This window comes from Notamacropus eugenii, chromosome 6, assembly GCF_028372415.1.
Source record: "Notamacropus eugenii isolate mMacEug1 chromosome 6, mMacEug1.pri_v2, whole genome shotgun sequence".
Taxonomy (NCBI): Eukaryota; Metazoa; Chordata; class Mammalia; order Diprotodontia; family Macropodidae; genus Notamacropus; species Notamacropus eugenii.
In genome coordinates, this window is record NC_092877.1 from 343,599,870 (window position 1) to 343,622,587 (window position 22,718).

At 40.3% G+C, this 22,718-nt stretch overlaps 1 long non-coding RNA gene across 1 annotated transcript; it reads right to left on the minus strand.

The window, feature by feature from the left end:
• Window positions 1-15,259: 15,259 nt before the first annotated feature.
• LOC140510076 (uncharacterized) lies at window positions 15,260-22,458 on the minus strand. The gene is made up of 3 exons (XR_011969080.1): window positions 22,258-22,458; window positions 17,155-17,209; window positions 15,260-15,597 (listed from the first exon to the last, which is right to left on the minus strand). It is a non-coding gene; the product is annotated as an uncharacterized lncRNA (long non-coding RNA).
• Between the last annotated feature and the right edge of the window lie 260 nt (window positions 22,459-22,718).

Consider the following 22,718-nt stretch of genomic DNA (forward strand, 5'->3'; position numbering starts at 1 on the left):
TTTCCCTTCTATCACTTTAATTTCATTTATAAAAATGTCATTTTTTCTTAAAGAACCTTTCTTCATTTCTTCTGGGAATTCTAATAAATTTGTGCCCCTGCTGTGTTTTCATTTGAGGTTTTATTCACATATGTTTTGGAATCATTCTCTTCTTCTGGGTTTGTGCTTTGAGTGTCCCTGTTGGCATAATTACATTTATGGTGGATTCTTCTTTTGTTTGTTTGTTTGCTCATTATTTCAGCTTATTTTCTGAATTTGGACTTAATATTCGGGCCAGTCTCTGCACACTTGTAAAGGGAATGTCTGGGTTCGTTCTGCTGCCACTTTGTTGGGGGTATTTAGTGTTATGTTATTCCAGGATCTCAAGAACAGCTCAGTTTGGGGATCTGAAAGCTTTCAATGCTCCCAAAGTGGTCTAATCCAGGGCAAAATCTTAACACTACCCTCACCTCCTCTTTTGAGTTCTGCACATCCCTGACTTGAGTTTGGATCTGAGTGACAGTCCTATAGGCTTGCCCTATTTGACATTTCAGTTGACAACCATTGGAGTCAGCCTTTCTCAGCTAATTTAAAATACTCTGCTATTTCAGAGTGAATGGTAGACTGCTGTCATTCTAAGATTCCTGTTCTGGTTATTCCTCTGCAGGCTTCAGATTGGGCTGGAAGCTGGAAGTAAGAAGCAGCTCTGACTGTGGAGTCAGTGCCCCACAGCTGCTGCTTGCTTCTGAACTTATTCTTCTCTTGGTCCACAATCAAGGGCCCATGACCATGCCTTTTCCTGGAATGCCAACTCTAGGATCAGTCTCCTCCAGATCTGTTACCTGAACTAGGAGGTGAGCATCAGTTAGCACCCATTCCTGAAGGGCACCTATATTCCCTTTTTTGCTGGATCCAGGACCTCTGTTTGCCATGATGCTTACCTTTGACCTATACTGGGAGTACTATGTACCATGAGCTCCTGGTCAGATCTCTTCCCTAGACTCTACAGCCCTCTCTATGTTTCCCTATGATAACCTGGGCTGGAGAAATGATTCACAGTATTTTTTTTTTGCCTTTCCAAACAGGGAAAAGTCTGTTACAGTAATGTAACAGAGTAAATGTAATAGTCGGTTACATTTTCTCAATCTTTTTGGAGGAGTTGTGTGTGTGGATAGGATAGGGGTAGGAGGTTGGTGGGGGATCTTCTTATACTTCTTCCTGCTATACTTTGCCCTTTATTTTAAAGAACAGAACCACACCTACACAGAAATTGCCTTTGAAACTTTTCTTGTTCCTAGTCAGAAATTTTTATATTTTAAGTGGATTAAAATTATTTCATTTCTATGGAAGCTAATCCAACAGGTAGTAGAAAGAATGATGTCTTGGGAGCTATGGTAATACTGCCACTGAATTCTATTATCCTACAATATTTTATTCTATCCATAAGGTACAAAGTGCAATAAACAAAACTTTAATAGTGGCCTTCTGTATTTGTATCAGTGTGCTAGGTGCTAGGGGAGACACAAAGTTTAGATTAAAAGCTAAAAGCACATTCATTACCTTCAGGGAGTTTACTAGCAGGGAGGTAAGATACCAATGTAAAAAGTAATCCTATTTAAGGAAAAAAGACAGTAAACATCTCTAAATGTCAAATAGTTTCAGATATATCAGCGTCTTCTGGGTACATGTACAGATGCACACTGTAGATTCAGAATGTGTCTCTTTGCGGAAGAAATCTACTGACATGGCCGAATAATCTCTAGAGATTATATTTGTGACTTCAAATGATCAGTTTAAGTCCTATCTGTTCCCATAAACCATAGAGACTATGCCCAAATTTATTTCATGGTCAAATGGGTCTAGACTCTAGAGTACTGAACTTAGATCAGGGAGATATTTGTGTTCAAATAGTGTTTTTAGAACTTGCTAGCTGTGTGATCATGAGCATATCACTTAATGTGGCTGAACCACAGTTTTCTCATCTCTAAGATGGGGATAATAATGTGTGTAATATCTACCTTGGAGGTTTGTCACAATGTTCAAGTGAGATAATATAAATAGAATATTTTTCAGACTTTAAGTGCTGTTGAAATGTCCATAGAAATACCATTATTATTTTATATAGTTATGCTTATACACCAACAAAATGTCAAAGTCTTAATTCTGATCATTTTGCTTTGCAGTCACACAATAGCTTTTAGCAAAGACTCTCAAAGGTTCTTTCTCATCAACAGGATAATGGATAATATCACATTCACTTTTTTCATTGGAGCTTCGAGGTACAGAAGGTTAATTCCTCACTCTTCCCAGCTTAGGTGCTAGGACTTGCCAAATCATACCATTTCTATGTCTGCAGCATCTCTCTCACCCATCCCCTTCTCTTTTAACACATACTCCACCCTAGTTCAATTCCTCATTGCCTTTCACCTGAAGTATTAAAATAGTTTTCTAGAGTGGGCCTCTCTGCCCCACTTCTGTCCATCCTTCATTTAACTCCCAAGGTGATTTTCCTAAGTCACAACTTCGACTCTGCCACCCTCTTACTGGGCAGGTTCCAGGGACTCCCTATTACTGCTAGAATCAAAGATAGACTCCTCTGGGGAATATTAAAGCAGTTTGTGCCCTAGCCCCAAGTTACATTTCCAGGATGCTTATCTTTTACTCCCTTCCAAGCCCTCTGATCCAGTCATACTGTCCTTCTTGCTCCTCCACTACATGTTTTTCCAATTCTCTTCCTGTGTCTTTTCACTGGCTGTACTCCATCCTTAGAACATTCTCCTTCACTTCTAGTTTTTAGAGTGCCTAACTTACTTCAAGATTCAGCTTAGGTTGTTGTTCAGTTGTGGTTGACTCTTCCTGATCCTGTATGGTGTTTTCTTGGCAAAGATACTGGAGTGGTTTGCCATTTCCTTCTCCAGTGGATTAGGCAGAGATTAAGTGACTTGCTCAGGGTCACACATCTAGTGAGTTTCTGAGGCTGGATTTGAACTGAGGTCTTCCTGATTCCAGGACCAGAGCTCTATCCAATGAGCCACTTAACTGTCCTCAAGTACTATCTTCTAAATGAAGGCTTTGCTCACCACTTCCACTCCCAATGGACAGTGTTTTCCCCTTCAAAATTACCTTACCTTTTTTTATCTTTGTATGTATCATTTTTCACTCAGTAGAATTAAAGCCTCCTGTGGGCAGGTACCTTCTAATTTTTGGTTTTGTATCATTAACATTTTGCACAGTACTTGGCACATAGTAGATGCTTAATAGATACTTATTGACTTGTTAATAGAAAGGGCCCTTTGATAAGTAATTCACCATGTTGTCAATGGCACAGGTCTGCTCATTCATCCATGACCAGACAGGTCCACTCAAAGTCAAAGAGAATTAAGATGCATAATCCATCTCTTATTTAATTCTCAATAGATAGTAGCTCAGAGAACATTTTTTTCTACTGAAGCTTCTATTCCATCCAAAGATAAAGAGAAGGAGAAGAGGAAAGAGGATGAGAATTGGTGGAGAGGAGAAGGGGAGGGAATATGGTGAGAAGGAGGGGAAAAGAGCAGGAATAGAAAGAGAGGAGGAGGAGAAGGGAGAGAAGAGGAAAGAGGAGAAGGAAGAGAGGAGGGATAGGAGGAAGGGAGGAGTGGAAGGAAAGGAAAAGGGAGGGAGGAAAGGAGGAGGAGAGGAGAGGAAGGGGGAGGCATGGGGAGGGAAGAAGGAAGAGGAGGAGGGGACTCCTTCCAAAAGGAGGAGAATAGACTAGATGGACTCCCAAGGCCCCTTTCTGTAATTCTGTGACTTTTTAATAAAAGATTTGCTTCTATAGTGAAGACTCCTGTATCCTTTTCTATTGCTTCTATCCAAGGAAAAGTTGTTGCCTTGACAACAAGAGATGGAGGTTCTTAGGTTTCTTATATGCCGGGAGGAAGAATGCCAATTTCCTTTTTTATCAAGGAAAGTTACTGGAATGTGTGTGTGTGTGTGTGTGTGTGTGTGTGTGTTCACAACTGTGTGTTTGTGTTTCTCTGTCTCTCTCTCATCAGAACTAGCAAGTCTTCAAGGAGGCCTAGTAAGAGGTGAAATGAAACAAGAGAGGAAGAGGATCAGATATATTGTTCAAGTCTTCAGAAGCTACAATGGAGACTTCAACAACTCAAATGCCAAAAAAAAGGAATACTTGAGAAGGCAGTGATGGGGAAGTAACAAGAGATGAGCATGAAATTGGCAGGAAAGTGAAGTAACCACAAGCATGTGCTTCTCTTAGTCCAGGGTAAAATGGTAGAGGACACTGTATAAACTTAAAGAGGAACCAATCAATCACTCAATTAATCAACAAGCATTTATTAGGTGCCTACTGTGTGCCAGGTGCTATGCTAATCTCTGGTGATACAGAGACAATAGTGAGCTCCCACAGGCTTACATTCTACCAGCCAAGATAACATGCACCTACCTAAATTTATATAAAACATAAAGAGAAGTTTGTCCTAGTAGGAGACAGAGACTTTAACTTGAAATGTCAGGAAAACCTGAGTTCAAATTGTACTTCAGACACTTATTAGTTGTGTGACCCTGGGACCAGCTGTTTAATTTCTCAGTTTCCTCATTTGTATAAAATAAAGATAATAATAGCACTGACTTCCCAAGATTCTTTTTAAAAGATTGAATGGTATGCTAAATGTAAAGCATCTTTGCAAACCTTTAATCTCTATTTAAATGTGAGCTGCTTTTAATTTAAAGTAATTGAGGAAGCACAGGAAGGAAGGGTTTAAACATAATAATAATATTAGTGATAATAATAATTAGTAGAAATTAGCAATAATAATGATGATGATGGCTGGTGTTTATGAAGTAATTAATAGTTTAAAAAGCACTTTATCTTATTTCATCTTCCTAACTCTTTGTAAACCTTTGGAATTATAAGATTGCTAGCTATTATTATAATAGTATATGGAACTCCCAGTTTGGACAATCCCTCTATCAATATACCTCTGAGGGTCCTCTCTGACTTACAGTTCTAGAGAAATGCTCAGGGCTCACAGATGTCTGATGAGTTGCCCAGTGTGACTCAGCCGGTGTACCTCAGAGGTGAGCCTTGAACCCAAGTTTTCTTGATTCCAAAGGTAGCACTGTCAGAGCTTTGGAAATACCAATTTTCAATCACCCAAATATACCAGTATCATCATCAGTCCTTTCCAATGAGGCCAGCAGTTTGAATCTGTAGTGACCTGTTTTGCATTTGACTTCGACAGCTGAATGAAATAACTCTGTTGAACAAATCCAAAGTAGCAATTATTTCCATGCACAGTTCACTAAAGGAATAGGTAACAATTAGTTTCCCCAGGGCTGAGGTTAGGGGGAGTAATCTGGGCCTCCTGCTCTGCCACCTGAAATGCAGCCAAATGCAAACTGGGAAACAAATTGGCAGATGTTAAAGAGGAGCTGGAGTAAACTTATCCCTATATTACTCACAGAGATGCAGGTCACAAGGGAAGGCAGGTGACTCCTCCTCAGATTTCTAATGTGCTAGCTGGAAGAGGGGTCAAACTTCTCTGAGCAGAGCAATCTTGCCTCATCTGTGTTTTCTACACCTGCCCATTGACTATCAGACTCTGCACTCGTGAAGTGTACCACATCACAACCAGGTCCTCATTTCTGATTCTGTGCTGTATTTTTTCCTTCTTTGTTGATCTAATTATATAAATAAATGAATGACCAAGTATTAAGTGCCTACTGGAAATATAAAGACAAAAGGGAAACAGTCCCTGACCTCAAGGAGTTTCCTTGCATTTATTAAGGGCCTACTACATGTTAGGTACTGCATTAAACACTGAACAATGAATAATGGGGAGTATTTGTAAAAGTAACCCATGGTATGCAACCCATTATAGGCACCAAACAAACTGGCTAAATGTGACACATTTTGAAAATCACAGAATTTGAGAGTTGGAAGGTATTTTGATGGCTCTCTAGTCCAACTGATACCCAAAGAACACCCACTACTATCTGACAAGCTGTCAAACATTCACTTTAACTCTTTGCTTCAAGACCTCCAGTGAGGGGCCGATCATTGGCTCTTAAGGCAGCCCTTTCTGACATGAATGGGGCTGTTTGTTAGGGAGTCCTGCCTGACAATGAGCCTAAATCTGTCTCTTTATCATGTCCACCTGTTTTCTTGGTCCATCCTCCTGGGGATAAGAAGACTAAATCCCTCTTCCATGTAACAGTCTTTCTGATTCTCCTCCTGAAACTTTTCTTCTTCAGACTAAGTGTACTCAGTCCTCTCAATCCGTTCTCACATGATATGACCTTAAGGAGCATCCTCATCCCCGTTGTCTTGTTCTGAGCAGTCATGAGAACAGCTAGATTTAGACAACCAAGGACAAACCTTTCTGTGCAGTAGCATAGGTTATTTCACTGACAGTTTTGAAAGAAAAAAATCCATGCATATTAATGGACTTCATTTTTATAAGCAAGTCAATGAGAGCATACAGAACTGAAATTGCCCAATGAATCTTTACCATGTGTCGGAGTTCTTCCCAGTGTTTCCCCACCACTATTTTTCTTTTTGGATTAGTTTTCCATTTTGTAGCAGGAAGTTGGCAAAAGAATCTGTTCACCTCCTAATCTCTACCTCCAAGCCAAATAAATCTTCAAATTGTTTCCAGGGTTGACTTTGGAGTTTGCATGGACCAGGATTAAAGGTATGATTGGAAGCCTGGATCATGGATACAAGGAATAGGGAATATGTCCTAGGTTCCCTTCCTTTCCCTTCCGTTTCCTTCCCTTCCCTTCCCTTCCCTTCCCTTCCCTTCCCTTCCCTTCCCTTCCCTTCCCTTCCCTTCCCTTCCCCTCTTCTCCCCTCCCCTCCCATCCCCTCCCTTCCCTTCCCCTCCCCTCCCTTCCCTTCCCTTCCCATCCTTGTCCACCCTCCTCTTCCCAACTCACTATTTCTGCAGAGAGCATCACCATCCTAGTCACCCAAATTTATAACTTCAAGTTCATCCAAAGCTTTTACTTTTTCTTCTTGTCTCCTGGCTAATCAGCTCCCAAGTGTTGATTGTACTTCCATAATACATCTCACATATATTATACATATATATTAAATATTACGTTATATAGGCATATAATAAGTGTATCTAACATTTGTACTTGTTAAAGTGTTTTCACTAATGCCCCTGATATTCCTCTTACATGGTCTCTGATAGAAAACTCAGTCTTTGAGAAGGGCATCCTCGTAATGGACTGAGATTTCAAACTCAAGGCTCTCTGCACCCTTTTTCATTTTTCTCAAACAGTATAAAGTAGCTGAATCTAATTTATACATTTATTTTCTGTTGGCTTAAAATCCAACAAATTATTACGTCTTATAAAAATATTGACTTCAACTGTGTGAGCAGGGCCTGTGGCTTTAACCCAAACCAACCCGCTGCTATCTTAATAGTAAGTGAATTTCCCACAGTCATCTTTATAAATGATTAGAATAGTTTCCCCCTATCCCTTACCCCAGGTTATCATGAAATCACAAAATTGTTGTTATTCAGTCATGTCTGACTCTTTGTGACTCAATTTGGGGCTTTGTTGGCAAAGGTACTAAAGTGGTTTGCCATGTCTTTCTACAGCTCATTTTATGGATGAGGAAACTGAGACAAACAGGGTTAAAGTGACTTGCCCAGTGTCACCCAGTTAGTAAGTGTCTGAGGCTGGATTTGAACTCAGGTCTTCCTGACACCAGGCCTGATGCTCTATCCACTGTGCCACATAGCTATCCCAGTCACGAAACCACAGGATCTCAAACACAGAAGGGAATACCATTGAATTTACCGTGAAAGATTTAGGTTTAAATTCTGCCTCTGCTCTCTTACTCTGCTCTTATCCTAAGCAGGTCCCTTACCTATTCCAACCCTCAGTTTCTTCATCTGCAAAATTAAGGGTTTGGACTAGATCACTTGGTAATTTGAAAGAGGAATTCATTTGAACCTTTGGGGGAAGATGCATAGTACACTGACTTTAATGCTGAATGTTGGACAAAAGACCCATCCTGCTGCCCCTTGACTGATTGAAAAAACTGCTTTTCCTTAGCTTTTCAGAAGCTAGAGTCCTTCAAAGCCCAACTGAGGCACCATTTCCTACATAAAACCTTCCTGGTCGGTGTGGGTTCTCTCTCTCTCTCTCTCTCTCTCTCTCTCTCTCTCTCTCTCTCTCTCTCTCTCTCTCCCTCTCTCTCTCTCCTCACCTTATCTTGTATTTGCTCATCTTTTCATGTCTCCTCCAAAAGCATGGAATCTCGTTGAGAGCAGGAATTGTTCTTGAGCCCCACATGCTTGTACCTTCCCTCCCAATCTCCCTTTCATTTAACTACGTTGTATGTGCATTTGTTCACACATTAATGTCACCTGTATATTTGTCCGTATTTCTTGTTTCCTCCATTTTAATGTAAACTCCTTATGAAGAGGGATTGTTTCATTCTTGTGCTTTAGTTTCCCAGTGCCTAGCACAGATATTGACACGTAGTAGGTGATTGATTTGTTCCTCTGTCCCCGAAGCCTAACTTAGCTCCTGGCATGCAGGTACTTAATCAGGGCTTGTTGGGTTGGATTGAATTAGAGAACCAGAATGAGCTAATGGTGGCTGGGGCAGTGCCCAAGGTGTCCATACAGTGAGATGCTCTTCTCTTCTCACTCACTGACCCTATTCCTCCTAATGACCAGCTTGCTACTTTGCTTGGCCTCTAGTCTGCCATTCTCACTCCCCATCCCAGCCCCTGCCTGCCTGCAAGGTCCTATGACCATATCCATGCAAGGGTAGGCTAAAGCCCATTCCCATGGTCTGCGTAGGACTGATTGTTCAATTTTTAGTGTGAGCATTTACACCTTGGAAATCAAAGAACTCTCTAAATCAGGCCTGAATTTACTGTTTTGTTGATTGGCTTTTTGTGGCTGTGATTCAGTTGTTTTGATGTCCAACCCTTGATGATTCCATTTAGGGTTTTCTTGGCAAAGATACTGGAGTGGTTTGTCGTTTCCTTCTCCAGCTCATTTTACAGATGAGGAAATGGAGGCAAACAGTGTTGCAGTGATTTTCCCAGGGTTGCACAAATAGTAAACATCCGAGGACAGATTTCAATTCAGGAAGATGAGTCTTTATGCATTGGGCCACCTAGCTACCCATTAATTGCTTAGACTTAATAAATTGAAAGAGAAAATATATTTAAAGATTAAACCTAACAGTTTCCAGCATGTGCTGTTTCTTCCCAGAGAGCCGGCTGTTTAACATTTACCAGCATTTTGATTTGTTTCTTGAAACCAGGGAAGGCTGTACCTCTCCCACCCCAATTTCCATTCTGATGAATTATGTGGCCTAGGGAACTGAACCATGGGAATCTCTAGCTTCTGAGATCAGTGTGGGACCAAGGGTAGGGGAATTAGCAGGAAAGGAAGCTCAGTGCGACTCCAGTGATCACTGCTGCTCCTTTCCCTTCCCTGAAGTAGTGAATTAGGCTTTAGTCCTCCTCAAGGCACTATCCACCTCCACTTTTCCTTTTCACTGGGCTATGTTTGGAATTGTTCTTGATTTTGGTAAAGTGGAAAGATTGCCGGATATAGATTCTAGAGGACTCGAGTTAAAATTTTAAACATGTTATTTATTACCTCTGTGATCTTTGGCAAATCATATCTCCTCTCTGGATCTCAGTTTTTTCATCTCAGACTAGATGACTTCTAAGACCCAACTTAGCTCTGAAGTTATATGATCATCTACCTCTTCTTCTCATGGTCCTTCTGTTTTCTGGTGCTGGGTAGTATTCTTATGCAAAGCTGGTAAGTATTCCTATACTTCAGGAGGTCAGCAGGAGGAATGGGGAGATATGGGCAGATCTGAGACAGATCTTTATACTTCTGACTAACATATGGTCAGGGAAGGTCACAGTCGCCTAGATTCATTCTTGGAAGGGACCATAGAGGTCATCTAGAATCACTTTCTAACTTCACAGGCAACTAGGTGGCACAGTGGATAGTGTACTGAGCTTGGAATCAGGAAGACTCATCTTCCTAAGTTCAAATCTGGCCTCAGACCCTAGCTATATGACCCTGGGCAAGTCACTTAATCCTGTTTGCCTCAGTTTCCTCACCTGTAAAATGGGCTAGAGAAGAAAATGACAAATCACTCCAGTATTTTTACCAAGAAAGCCCCGGATGGGCTCATGAAGAGTCAGAAATGACTCAACAACTTGTTTTACAAACAAGGGAACTGATTTATCCATCATAGTACAGATAGTGGATAGTAGAGTTAAGATTTGAACCCACTGTCCTTTAAGCCCAGGGTCAGTACTTTGTCCACATGGGCTGTCAGTCAGAGATAAACAGAAAGTCCTTTAAAATGCTAACAAATGCACTTTTAATAAACTTTATAAGCCAATCAGGTGGAGATGTGCTTGGAAAATCAGGATAAAGAGCTGGTCCTAAAAAGGGATGCCAATCACCAATCAATCAATTCATTAATTCAACAAGTACTTATCGATGAGTGCCTGTGATGTACATAACATTATACTAGGATGATTAGAGCTGCTTCCTTTGAGAGAATGAAATAGCAGGAGAATTTTCAAAGACTATGAAAAGGCATTAAAGAGATTGCTGCATCCCATTTAGCTCAATCCAGATTTCATATAGCAAATGAATACTGTAAATAACATGCCCTGATTTGTAGGTTACCGTTTGAAGTCAATAGCAATCCCAATTAGTGCCCCCTTTCCATTTTCCAAGGCCTTTGTGCCAGCAACTAACAGAATGCTTTCTGATTTTGCTAGTCTAGAGAAGGCAAGAGGGATTATTTTCAGTTCAGTGTTGTGGACTTTTCTAGATAGCATTCCAGTTTAAACTATTAATACACAAGGATTATCTTCCCTCTCCCTCTCCTTCCTCCTCTCCCTCTACTTCTAGTCCAGTAAGTCTTTGTTAAGTAGTAGTCAGTTAATGAAAGATTGTCGACTGAATAAATGACTATGTCAGGATCACTAAATCCTTGAAGATTGCTAAGAACATATTGGTAGATATGGATAAAAATTGCACAGAAGTGACTTGGTGCCTCTAGGATCAGATAAAAATTCTTTGTTTAGCCTTTAAAACTTTACCTTATGGCCCCAACCTGTCTTTGCAGCCTTCCTGGACATTATTCCTCCTCCCATACTCTGGAGATCCAGGCAAACTGGCTTCTGATGGCAGTGGTGTTTCTCACTCACAATACTCCATCTCTTGCCCCTGGACCTCTGCATTGGCTGTCCACTCTACCTAGAAGCCATTTCCACCTCGCCTCTGACTCATAGGCTCTCTTTTTCATTTTTAAGAAGCAGTTCAGACCGCTATCTTCTGCCTTGTATGAATTACTACACATACACACATATGTGCATGTGCATAGGTACATTCCTATGTGTTTACATATGTGTATATAGACACACATATATTTATTATATTGATGTTCTCTGTTTATGTGTCCTTGTTTCCCCCATGGGAGTGGAAGTTCCTTCCCAGGAGAGATGGGTTCCTTCTCTGTTCTTGTATCCCTAGCACAGCACTTAATAAATACTTGTCAAATGATTCAGTGAAATATATGGTAGATTGCCAAAGGACCTGGATTCAAATTCTGCCTGTTACATTTTTACCACAGTGATCTTGGACAAGTCACTTAATCCCTTTGGGCCTCAGTTTCCTTTGCTGTAAGGCAAGGGATTGGACTAAACAGCCTCCATGCCAGGGGTTCTTAATCCTTTTTTTGATTCATGGATCTCTTGGATCAACTGCTGAAACCTACGGACCCCTTCTCAGAATAATGTTTCAAAATAAAATACATATATAGGATAACACAGGAAACCAATTATGTTTAAAGACAGGTATCAAAATAAAGGTTGTCCCAAAAATTTTAGTACAGCTTTAAGCTTTACTAAGCAGCCATTTAATGGGTGAGAGAAGGGATGAAGGGAAAGAGAGAATTTGGAACTGAAAATTCAAAAAGAAAACGGTTATTCAAGATTAAATCTGCATAAGACTTTTGGGACACACATCCTCTATTTAAAAAACAAGTTCATAGACCCAGGCACAAGATCTTAGCTCCAAGTAATTTCCAATTCCAAATCTATAATCCAGATTCCATGAAAATACAAACATGGATTGACTGATCTTCATTATTGGAGGGAAAACTCATCAATGAAACCATGGATTTTTTGTAATGTTTGAATACTCAGATGGAATAGAAATATCTAGGCAACAAAGGATGTTATGGTGCTAGCCTCAAGCCAGGAAGCCTTGGGTTCTAATCTTGTCTCTGGTTCCTACTGGCCATGTGACCCTGTGCAAGTCTTAACCTCTCTTTGGTCCAAGTAACTGTTTAAGACTTTGTGTTGTCCAACAAACCCCCATGTTCATTGGTAGAGGTCAGTCAGTCAGTCAATGAGTATTTCTTAGTTTCTTACTGTATACCAGGCACAGTGCTAAAGGCTGCACATACAAAAAAAGCAAAAGATACCCCCTTGCCCAAGGACCTCACAGTCTAATGGGGGAAACCATGTGGGAACAGCTTTGTACAAACCAGCTATAGGTAGAACAAATTGGAGATAATCAACAGAGGGAAGACACTGGCATTTAGAGGAAGCAGGATGTTTCTTTTTCAGGAATTTCCTGTACCAAGGAAATAGAAGGTCCCTTCCATTCACTGGTTTCCACTGCCAACCCAAACAAACCAAACCTAGATCTAGTACCTAATCTCCTAACTTTTCCTTCTTAGGTAATATAATTTAGGAAGGTCCATGTTAATTAGCATGGCCAGTTTCATTTAATTCAATACACATAAACTCTCTGGGCCTGAGTTTCCTTATCAATCCAATGAAGGGGCTGAACTAGATGCCCTTGAAGCCCTGGGCTTCAATCTTCTAGTTCCTATTAGGGACCTTCTATTTAAGACCAGTGTCAGAGCTAGGCGGTACAAAGGCAAAGTCAAAACAGGCTGAGCTGGAAGCATCAAAGACATTAGAGTTGGAAGAGACCTCAGAGGCCATGTAGCGCAAGACCCTCATTCTGTAGACAGGGAGATAGAGGTCCAGAGAATTGAAATAAACTGGTGGTGCAGTGGTTAGAGCTCCAGACCTGGAGTCAGAAAGACCTGTGTTCAAAACCTGCCTTAAAAGCTGTGTGATATGGGCAATTCTCTAACCTCAGTTGTCCCCAGTCTGTAAAATGGAGATAATAGCACCTATTTTCCAGGGTTGTTGTGAGAATAAAGGAGATATATTTATACTAATATATTTGCATATATTAATATATTTGCATATATTAATATAGTTATATTACTATGTTGCATTAAATATATTTATATTGATTATTAAAATATTAATATGTATAAAAGTGCTTTACAAACCTTACTTACAGCACTGTATAAATGGTAGTTATTAATCATTATTATTATATGCTAGTTATTAATTTGTTATTGCACAGAGTCACACAAATACCGTAGTAAGTGGCAGAACAGTAATTAAAACCCAGGTCTTCTGATGACAGACCCAGTCCTCTTTCCATCTTTCTACTCCTCGGTTATAGCCTTTGCCCTGGGGGAAGCTTGGAATCAGAAAGAGCCATCTTCCTGCACTCAAATCTGGCCTTAGACACTTACTAGCTGTGTCGCCCTAGGAAAGTCATTTAGCCCTGTTTGCCTCAGGTTCCTCATCTGTAAAATAGTCTGGAGAAAGAAATGACAAACCACTCCAGTATCTTTGCAAAGAAACCCCCCCCAAAATCAGAAATGACTCAACAGCAAACTCATTTTACAAACAATCTTCCATTCCAGGAAGACTCACCGAATCCCAAGTAAGTAAATACATATAAATAAAACAATCTCTGACCCAAATCACTTGCTTTAAAAAAACAAAAAACTTTATGTTCAAAAATGTATATTCACCCAAGTGTTTTCATTTTTAAGAAAAAATGCATCTAGGGATTCTCAAGTGCATGCATCACTTAAATGTTGATCAAACTCAGGAGAATTCTACTTTCCCGCTCTTATTGTTAATTATTGTCATTATTTCGCTGCTCCACAACAATAGAAACTAACAGGCTTTAGAAAAACAAACGCAACTGTAATTTTGCATCTGTGAATTGGTAATAGATCTAACTCAGAGGTCTGTGCAACCGGAGACTCAGTCGTTGGAGAGCTAGAGTGAGCCGGGAAACATTACCGTCAATAGGTTGTTATGTTCTTATTTACTCCACAATTATTTCTGGGTGTTTTCTCCTCAAGTATGTCTCTAATGCCTCATCCTGAGATTTGGCTTGGAAGATGGGAATAATGATCTTCATTATAATAGGAGACCTTGATGAGGATTCTGGTGGTAAGTTTCCATTTGTGATGCTTGGTCTACATAGACACACAGCGCCATCTGCCGGATGATCAGACATGGAGAAACCCTCCATCTTCATGGGCAAGAGTGGGGAGCCAGTGGACTGTGCTTTTCTAAGTGGTCTAGTTCATTCTATAGGATTTGAAGGATATTTTACAGCTGGGCAAGCATGCTCCTTGGCTGATATGCAGAGGTCTAGGATTTTCTCCCAGAAGATTCTCAGCTTTCTTTTAAACCTGATTATCTCCAAAGCTGAGCATTCTTTTTAAAAATTAGAGCTTACTCATCCACCAGCTTTTCCTATTAGGCAGCATCAGCATCAATCTAATGGATTATTTTTGTGTTGTAGAGAAGGAGATATCAAGGTACCATGTCTTAGGCAGTAAGTTAAGTGACTTGCCTAGTTTTACATAGCCAATAGGTGTCAGAAGATCTGAACCTAAGTCTTCTTGACTTGAGAGTAGCACCATGACATACTGTCTTTCCTAGATATAAAGACAAGGAGGTCTTGTATGTGGATTTTGGGTGTTGCTTCCATAGAAGGACATCTTTTCTTGATGCTGGCATGATCCATTACCCATGTTCCTTCCTTCCTATTTGGTCCCATAGATAGAAGTAAGACACTCTTTGTCAGAGCCTGTGTTATTGAAACAAAAGAGATGAGCTTCCTGCCCAGACCTGCTGACTCCAAGTAGAGTGTTTTTTCCACTGTATTACAGTTTCATCATCTTGACAAAGGAGCAGCTGTCACTTGGGGAAGGCATTTAGAGAGGCTAATTGTCCGTTTCTATATTTCACTATCATAGTATGTATACCATGTTGGTCAGAGGTTTGCAGGGATTTGAGTCAGGATCTATAATCTATGGAGAGCTTGTAAGTCTCAGAAGGCTACGGACTCGCAGAAGGAGAAAGAAATCCATGTGAAAAATCTTTTGTAAGTCCAGGTGAGAACAAATATCCGCAGGTCCTGGCTGTAATTCCCAGAACCTCAATTCCATAACCAACACGATGCCTGATGTTGGTGAAACATGGGAACATTTGACAGTTAGATAGCCTCTAAGCATCTTCCCCAAGTGGCAGCTACACCATTGGTAGGATCAGGATACCATTATATAGATTTGGAGTCATCAAACCTGGGCTTGAATTTTATTTCCTTTGCCTTTGTAAGATCAATCTGCCTTCCACCCATGAGTTAGAGTTCTGTCCTTTGGAGTGATGCTGGAGGAATCTTTGTCCATGTGATAGCCCTAAACAGATGAACACAGCTGTCACAGATCTGTTTCCCTCCCACCCTTTCTATCCCCACACCTCTGGTCTCCTTTTCTCCATGCCTATCACCAACTCTTCTTCACATTCCTCTTAACAGCATTTTGAAGCTTGTTGCATAATATCCTTCCTGGATAATCTTCCATTTGTTACCTTTACAGTGCGGATGCCCCAAACCAAACCCAACACTCCAGATACAGTATGAACTGGGATGAAGCAGGACTGGATCTTCCTTTGGCACACACACTTCTCTTAATGCAGCCAAGGTGAGATTTGTTGGGTTTTTTTTTAGTCAACTATGTCACACTGTTAATTCATTGAGCTTGCACTCAACTAACACCTTTGAGTGTTCAGGTAAACAGTGAGCTCGGTACAAACTTTCCTATCCTAAATTTGTCAGTTGGTTTTTTGATTCTGCCTCCACACCATTGCTTATATTGGCCCACTTTTCATCTACCCCAGTTTGGGCCCTTATCACCATTCACCTTGAGTATTACAATAGTCTCCCAGCAGAATGGAAACTTTGACGACAGAGATTGTCTTGGTTTTGTCTATATCTTGTGTAGTCCCTGGAGTACTGGGACTTAAAAATGCTTGTTGGATGGAGTGGAATTGAGTTTACTCAAGGCCATTAAAAGCACTGCAGTCTTTCCCCAAAGCAATCTACTCCAAACTCCTTTTCTTGGTCAGTTAGACTCATTATCCACTTGCAGGGTCTATCCAACCTGTATGTACTCAGAGTGCATAGACTCAGGGAGAAATGGGTTTCCCCCACTGGAGACATGAAGCCATCAGCATCTGTGTTTATTATAGCTCCCTTCCAGGCCTAATGATCAATGACTCTATGACTCTAATCATGCATTGCTTTATTTAGAGTTCAGTGAGTAATTTCCGAGACACTTTTCTGTGCCACAGTTTCAGCCTTAGTGACAGCTGGACCGGCTAAAGTTAAGTCTACTTCCTAACAGCCCATTGGCTTGGGAGGAAGAGAGTGAATGGGTAGTGTCTGCCATAGTTATTTGTGACTCGGTGCCTGATGATCACAGGAAAAGTTCTGACACTATTTCTAGAAATTAGACCTGAAGGAATCCAGCTGCATCTAAGATCACACAGCTGGGGCACAATTCTAATAAATCTTAGATAGGGGTTTGAAGGTTTTTTCTTCCTCTTTAAGGCCTCAGATATGACATCCATATCTTTGCAAGCTGGTTATCTATCTATGTCGGGAATACCTCCTTCCTCACTTCTACCTTCTCAAATCTCTAACTTTCTCCTCCTCCTCCCTTTGTATGGGGGGGGGGAGAGTGGAGGGGTGTCATTAATTTATTATTTATTCTGAACTTAAACATCAAAAAAAGGAACATTTCTAAGTATATCTATCCATCCATCCATCTATCCATCTATCTACCTATCTATCTTTCTATTTATAGTAGAATACAAAAAAGATTGTATTGTATGAAACTGAATTTCTCTGTCTTTTAATTTACTTTCCTAAAAGTTTCCCATAATTCCACATGTTACTTTCAAAACCATCTTACCTGGAAAGCTGGAAAACAATTTTTGTAGCCAGTGTCTCTGATAAAGGCCTCATTTCTAAAATATACAGAGAATTGAGTCAAATTTATAACAATATAGGTCATTCCTCAATTGATAAATGGTCAAAGAGAGTTTTTAGATGAAGAAATTAAAGCTATCTATAGTCATATGAAAAAATATTTGTAAATCAGTATTGATTAGAGAAATACAAATTAAAACAACTCTGAGGTACCATATCACACCTATCAGATTAGCTAATAGGACAAAACAGGAACATGATGAAAGTTGGAGAAGTCCTGGGAAAATTGGAACACTGATGCATTGTTGGTGGAGTTGTGAATTGATCTAACCATTCTGGAGAGCAATTTGGAACTATGCCCAGAGGGCTATAAAACTACGAATACCTTTCGATTCAGCCACATTACTCCTAGGTCTGTGTCCCAAAGAGAACATAAAAAAGGGAAAAGGATCTACATGTGAAAAAATATTTATAGCAGCTCTTTTTGTGGTGGCAAAGAATTGGAAATTGAGGCAATTCCCACCTGTTGGGAAATGGTTGAACCAGTTGTGATATATGAATGTAATGGAATACTATTGTTTCATAAGAAAAGATGAGCAGGCAAATTTCAGAAAAACCTGGAAAGACTTGCATGAACTGATGCTGAGTGAAGCGAGCAGAACAAGGAAACATTGTAAACAGTAACAGCAACATTGTGTGATGACCAACTTGGATAGACTTAACTCTTCAATTGCAAAAGACTAATGAAGGAAAATGCTATCTGAAAGTCTGAAAGCAGATTGAAGCGCACTATTTGCTCTTTTTTTCTTTCTTGCATTTTTTCCCCTTTTGTTCTGATTCGTCTTTCACAACCTAAGTTGGAAATATGTTTAACGTGATAATGTAATCAGATTGTGTGCCATCTTGGGGAGGGGGGAAAATTTAGGACTCAAAGTCTTATAAAAGTGAATGCTGAAAAGTAAAAATAAACAAATAAATGAATGAATGAATGAATGAATGAATAATAAAACTATCCTGCTTGTCTGTGCTTCCTCCAGTTTCCCTTCAACCTTCTAATAAATAAACATAGTTAAACAAAATTAATCCACACTGTATCCATGTCCCAAAATGTGTCTCTTTTCCCACATGGAGCGCTTCACGTCTCTGTCAGGAGGTAGAGAACACGTCTCATCCTAGTCTTTTGCATTGGTTAGAATTCTTAACTCTTTCAAAGTTGTTTTTCTTTACAATGTGTAATCCTTGTTTTGGTTCTGTTTTAACTTCTTACAGCACGAATATTCTATTACATTCCTATATGACAGCGTGATCAGTCATTCCCCAAATCTCCAAGAGGCAATATTCGGCACCTCCTTAAAGTCTAGTTTTCCCCTTCTTTCCCACCTCTCCCTTCAGCTTTTTGAAACAAAGGTTGTTTGTTTTGTTGCGCTCTTCCCTCTTCTGTATTATCTTCCCCCTTTACCCCATCCTGCCTATCACTAGGTGGTTTCCTTATTGAATTTGAGGCATTTCTATACGAAACTCTGTGTGTGTGTGTGTGTGTGTGTGTGTGTGTGTTTAACTCTCCTTTGCCCATTTCAGAAAGATGAATTTCCTCTGATGTCCATTCCATTCATTTCTTTCTCCATTTTGTATATTCTTCTTCCTATTGTACCTAATTATGAGAAATAGCAAGGTCTACCCCCTTCTTCCTCCTTTCTACACCCATGTATTCCTTTTACCTTCCTTTGTCTTTAACCCTCTTTAGGACCTAGGAAAAGAAGACCCAATCTGCCCTGCCTAGAACTTCTATTTTTCTTCTTTTACTCCAGCAATACCTTTTGAACATGTTAAGATTCTGAAGGGACACTGGTTTCTCTCCCCTCTATTAGAGTGTTAGCATTATATCATCATAAGCCCCTTCCTGTTGTTCAAATAAATTTGCTTTTCTGGGTTCTTCTCAATTATTGTGTTTTCATTTCCAAGTGTCTATTTAGCTCTGGTCTTTTCATCAGAAATAGTTGAAAGCGTTCTGTTCCATTAAAGGTCCATTATTTCCCCTTATACACTCAAGCTTTGCAAGGTAAATTATTCTGGGTTGCAAGCCTATCTTTTTTTTTCCTTTTGGAGTATTGTATCTGTACCCTCCTTTCTATCATCATCCTAAAACAGGTGCTCATTACCATTCTCCTGGATTATTACAATACCTTCCCTATAGGTCTCACTTTTCTCTCCTCCTTCCAACCTGACCTTGTGCATAAGCTTGGACCCATCACTATTCTGCTCAAAACTCTTTGTATAATTCAACAAACAGTTATTAATCACTGTCTGGTGGCTAGGGATACAAACACAGCAGTGAAACAGATTCAGCTCTCAAGGTGATTCATGGATCTCAGACACTTATTAGCTGTCTGACCTAGGACAGGTCACTAAAATGTCTCTCAGTTTAATGGGTCTCAATTTTATCTGTAAAATGATTGGGGTTTGATTCTATGATCTCTACAATTCATTTTCACTCTAAGTCTATAATCCTATGAGATTACATGGTGGGGAGTAGAGCGGAACTCTGATGCCTCCTAATTAAATTTTAAATTCTTTAACACTCCTCTACACAACCTGATGCCACTTTATTTTGTCATTTATATCTCATTTTTATCTTCATCTCAAGAATTACAGTCAAGAGAGATCACTCATAGAATTACAGATTTAGAGCTGAAAGAATTCTTAGAGGCAGTAGAGTCCAACCTTCTCCTTTTACAGATGAGGAAACTGAGGCTGAGACTTGCCCCAAAGCCACAAGCTAATAAATAATAATAAAGGTCTTCTCCTCTCCATACCTGGCATTCTTTCCACTGTGCCACCTAGCTGTTCCCCGTATTCCACACTTTTGCTTCCTCCATACATTTTGTCAATGTAGTTTCCTATTCCCGACATACACTCTTCTCTCATTTATAATCTTTTTGTTTTACTGACACCTTTTTTTTTTACGTCATCTTCATTTCCCAATCTATCTCCTCCCCCTCCTCTGTACCTGGAGATATCTCCTGTAACAAAGATTTAAAGAGGAAGAGAAAAAAGTTCAGCAAAACCAACTAATGCATGGATCCCATTTGTCCGTCAGTGTATGTAATAGTCCACACCCATAGATCCTCGCTTTTTCAAAGAAGAAAAGGAGGTGCATTTTCTTAATTTTCCTAAAGGGGCAAGTTTGGTCATTGTAACTCCACAGCATTCAAGGTTTTGGTTCTGTTGTTCTTTTTTATTTATATTTTTGTAGTCATCCTTGTAATTAGTTTTCCTGCTTCTCACTTCACTTGGCATTGGTTCAGCTTGCCCACTCTGAATTCTTCTTATTTATCCTTTCTTCTTGTGTTATAAAATTCCCTAAGTCAGGCACCATAATTGGTTGGTCTCTTCCCCAGTGGCTGAGCATCTACTTTTTTCCAGTTCTTTATTACCACAAAAAATGCTGCTCTCGGCATTTTGGTGGACATTTCTTTCTGTCTTTGCCTTCCTTGAGGTAAATCTTTGCTATGGCAGAAGGCATGGTCATTTTAGTTTAAAAAAAATCTAAATTACTTTCCATAAAGGTTAGACAAATTTACAATTCCACCAGCCAATTAGTGTGCTCAAGCTTTTGGCATTGCCTTCCAGTACTGATTATTTTCATCTTTTTTTCATCTTTGCCAATTTTCTGCATGTGAGACAAAAATCTCAGGGTGTTTTGATTTACATTTGGAGAAATTTAAATTAAGCGTTTACAATTCTTTTTTCTTTCTTTTTTCATTTTGGAGAACTGTTAGTTCTCCAAATATAGAGGGCAGCTACATGGCACAGTGGATGGGACCTAATGTTAGGCAGACTCATCTTCCTGAGTTCAAATATGGCCTCAGACACTTATTAACCGTGTGACCCTGGGCAAGTCACTTCACCCTGTTTGCCTCAGTTTCCTCATCTGCAAAATGAGCTGGAGAAGGAAATGGCAAACCGCTGCAGTATCTTTGCTAAGAAAACCCCAAATAGAGTCACAAAGAGTCAAACATGACTCAAAAATTAAAGTTCATATACACTAAACGAGGGGTGGGGAACCTGTGGCCTCCAGGCCACATGTGGCCCTCTAGGTACTCGTGTGGCCTTTGACTGATCCAAATTTCACAGAACAAATCCCATTTAGTCAAAGGGCTGTACTGGAGGACCTAGAGGGTCACACGTGGCCTCCAGGCTGAAGGTTCCCCATGCCTGCACTAAACACTTATTCTTTGGAGGAACAGCATGTGGTCTTACATATTTGTGTTAATTCTCTATATACCTTAAACAAGACCATCATCAGATATAGTATTTGATGCAAATATACATTTTCCCCAAATATCACTTTCCCTTCTTATTCTAGTTGAGTGGGATAGACTTAGTGAAGACTCCTCAGATTGTAATTTTTCTCCCAGGGGTGAGGTAAGGCCTAAAGGCTCAAGGTTACAATATTTTTAGAATAGAATAGTTCCATATAAGGATATAAAACTGTGTAGTGTATTAGGGTCTCAATGATTGGACAAAACGTACGTAATTCCTCGATGTCTTCATTTCAAAAGGGATTGGTTAGATTTCGTGTCTAGAATGTAAGATCATATTCTCAGCTAATGAGGATAATGGTCAGTGGGGGGAGGAGGGACTTGCCTTAGGGTCTATATAAATCACTGCCCTTTTCTTTGTCTTCGGCTTTCCTACTCCTACAGGTGAGCCCTGCTTCTCGATAATCCAATAAATCTCTTTTCTGTCATCACTTTGAGAGGCCTCTGAGTAACTGATTTACGTAGGGACCTGAGCCATCCCACACATAGTTGTCTTGGTTTTGTTAATACAGAAGTTTTCAATTCGAACTTCTTAAGATGATCTATTTTACTTTCGCGATTGCCTTTATCTCAGGTCTGGTTGCATAGGCTCCTATAGATGTACAAGCACAGGCAGGTGAGCGCCAACACAAGAACACAAAACCTGTGCCCACGTGCTCACAAGACACCCAAGTCAGACACAAGTCACACACTTGGGTTCACCCCCACACAGCACGTGCCTCCAGTATCTACACTGTCTATGAGGGCAGGGGCTTCGCACTTACCCACTGGTGCACCCCTGGGCACACATAGGCTTGTGCCTGCGTATTCACACATGCTCACGTACGTACAAATCAGTCAATAAGATTAATAATCTTAATTAATAATTATTAATTATTATTTGCTCAGTGCCAGGCAGTCCTGATACAAATACAAAAGGCTCCTGCCCTCCAGAAGTTTACCCTTTAATGGTTGGGGCAACATGTAAGCCAGCAGGCACGTGGCCCGAAGCAGGAGGAGAGGGACTGAGGCGGGGGACCAGGGGACCCCCGGTAACTGCTGCGGGAGAGGACTGGCCAGGCCAACGGCCAAACACCTCTAGTGCGTCTGAGCTCCCACGTGCGGACACCGAGAGGCTGCTCCAGCACCGGGGAAATAGACACCTGAGGTTTCTAAAAATAGCCTCGGGCCGCCTAATAAGGTCAGCCATTGGTGGACGTGCTTCCGTGATGCACCAATCAGGGCT